The following is a 2,855-nucleotide window of genomic DNA, read 5'->3' as shown; positions in this document are numbered from 1 at the left end:
CAGGTGTTTTACTCTATTTCCAAAGGTTTTCAAATGATTTCTATGTTTTCGGATTTTAAAAGACTTTTCAGGTAATTTGGGATAAAGAGGCACAAATTGGAACAAAAAGACTCTTTTGGATAAATGCAGACCGTCAGAACTCTCATGGAGAGACGAAGACCTTTTCACCGTCTGATCACCCTAAAAATTGGACAACTTATAGAAGAATCAACCAGATTTCAAATGCATATGGTTTGGAGACATTCCAACGGTTGGATCTCAAGATATTCCATTAGCCCCGGAGCCACTCGAAGACGACCAGTAAGTCACGCGACCGCGACCAGCAGTCTATTTCCCGCGGTCACAAGCCTCCCTACCGCAGCCAAGCACCTATTCCCCGCGGTCACGTCACTTCCGACCGCGGCCATCAAGCTCCGAATTAAATCCCATATTTCTGAAGCCCAAAGTCATTCTCAGCCTCAATTCCGGAACCCTAGAGACCATGGAGTATTGAAGACTATAAATACTTGTCATTTAGGTCGTTTTTAGACACAACCCTTCATACTTTACAGAAACCCTTTTCCTTTAGCCGTTTTTATGCGATTTTTGTAGAAGATTGTTCAAGTCCGAGTTCTTCAATAGAGAAGCTTTCTTCATCTCTTTTCTTTACTGTTTTTCATTACTTTTATTAAAACCAATGATGATGTCGACCTCAGCCATGTCTGAGTAGATCCCGAGTTGGGCTTAGGGTTCCCGAAAGGGGCTCTCATAATCGATTAAGACATCTAGGTTTATAGATCTGGGATTTCGACCTGTTCTCTGTTTATTCTTGTTCTTATTGCATGTATGCTTGATTGATTACCTAGTATCTGATCTAGATAGTTAGTGTTGCGAAAGTTTTCATTAAGTATCAGCCCTAGAATGAAACAGGCGATTTTTCCGTAGGAGTGGAAACCTACCTGCGGCGAGATCGTGAGTATTGACGAGTCTTGTGCAGCTCTTGCGTTCTCTCCCTTCCAGGGCCAGAGTGGAAACCTACTGGTCGGGGTTGCGAGAAACAGTTGGTTATGATCACGACAGTGACGTAGTCATACCGCCGTACTCTAGCTCTAGAACCACCTATATATCGATATCCGTCAATCCCAATCTATCCACCCTAGTGTTAAAACCGATTATGATCCCTTAGAGTTCCCAAAAGCTCAGCGTTTTTAGCCATAGTTTACAAACCAATCGATTTTTATTTGCTTATTTAGATCTGCATTTCAATTGCTTTAGTTCGATATTTACTTGCTTTACTTGCTTTCCATTCGATTTTTCTAGTTGCTTTCTAGGATAGATTTATTTGCTTTCCTTTGTTTTAGTTTAATTCGTGACAAACAACCAACCTTTAAAACCAATCTAGTCTAAACATAAAGTTAAAAACCGTAGAAGAATACCAGGCACACAAATCCCTGTGGATTCGATCTCTAATACTACAACTGATTAGCTGTGCATTTGCGGCTTTCATTTGTTTTTGTTAAGGGTAAAACTTGTCCCCTCACGCAGTTGACACGACATCAAGTTTTTGGCGCCGTTGTCGGGGATTTGTTTCGCTGCCTTTTGCTATTTTTCTTGTTTTAACTTCTGTTCTAGACACCTGATCTCTAGTTTTTTCTTAAAGTTTTTCTGAATTATCTTTCCCTTCTTTTGTTTTTCTCTGAATTGCATGAATACCAGGCGCAGACCTGTAGAAAACATTCCAATTCTAGACGAGATAGACAGACACGAAAGAGAACTTCGAAGACTTAGACGAACGCAAGGAATGGCCAACGACGACCAGCCTGGAGATCTTATTAACCGAGCTTTAAATATGGACCAAGACGGGTCCGAACATGGAGAAAATGAAGAGAATGATCACAGAGGAGGTGATCATGCTCGACAAGATGGAGAGGAGGATGAGGTTCCTCCAAGAAACCACCAGAACTGCGAGAGAGAAGAACGTGAAGACCTTGATGCACCCATAAATGCAGCCGATGGTGACCACCAAGGAATGCAGCCGAATGGGCGTGTTAACCGCCCTGTACAGCCAGCAAATCGACACCGAAGACAAGCCAGAAACCATCGCATAGCTGATTTTGATGCACCTACTCAAAATTTTCAAAACCGATCTGCAATTCAAGTTCCATTTCCGAACCGGAATGAGTTTGAAGTCAAACCTCAAATCATCTCATTGGTGAAGCAAAACCAATTCCATGGAGTTCCTTCTGAACACCCAATGGACCATATCGAGCTCTTTGAAGAAATCTGCAGCATGATGAGAACAAACCAAGTTCCACCAGACTATTTAAAGTGTAAGTTGTTCCCTTTTTCATTAGCAGACAAAGCTCACCGTTGGTTGAAATCTTTGCCTGCAGGATCGATTATTAATTGGGAAGAATGTAAAACTGCTTTCCTGAATCACTTCTATACTAAGTCAAGGTCGAACCAGTTGAGAACAAAGATCTCAAGCTTTCGACAAGGCCCGACTGAATCTTTCTGTGAAGCCTGGGAACGTTTTAAGGAGTATGAACGTGATTGCCCTCACCATGGATTTCCTGGATCAAGCCTGCTGAGCACATTTTTCCGAGGTTTGCAACCAAAATACAAACTTTCACTTGATACAGCTAGCAATGGAGATTTTGGACAAAAGACGATAGCCCGCGGAAGAGCCCTCATCAAAAATTTGGCTCAAGCCAATAGCAATGATTGTCCTGAGTACGATCGATCGACGAAGCAAACCGGAACAGACAACAAGGAGATGACCGAGTTGAAGAACATGATGAGCCAGCTTCTGAAGAGCAACAATCGCCCAATCCATGCTTGTGAGACCAACAATGGCGCAGAAGATGAAGGACCTA

At 42.4% G+C, this 2,855-nt stretch overlaps 1 non-coding gene across 1 annotated transcript; it reads right to left on the bottom strand.

The window, feature by feature from the left end:
- Positions 1–2,444: 2,444 nt before the first annotated feature.
- LOC112083199 lies at positions 2,445–2,550 on the bottom strand. Its single transcript, XR_002897497.1, has one exon. It is a non-coding gene; the product is annotated as a small nucleolar RNA R71 (small nucleolar RNA).
- Positions 2,551–2,855: the final 305 nt, after the last annotated feature.

This window comes from Eutrema salsugineum, unplaced genomic scaffold (genome assembly GCF_000478725.1).
Source record: "Eutrema salsugineum unplaced genomic scaffold, Eutsalg1_0 scaffold_7, whole genome shotgun sequence".
NCBI lineage: Eukaryota > Viridiplantae > Streptophyta > Magnoliopsida > Brassicales > Brassicaceae > Eutrema > Eutrema salsugineum.
The sequence above is the reverse complement of the archived record's forward strand: the minus strand, read 5'-3'. Positions and strand labels throughout refer to the sequence as shown.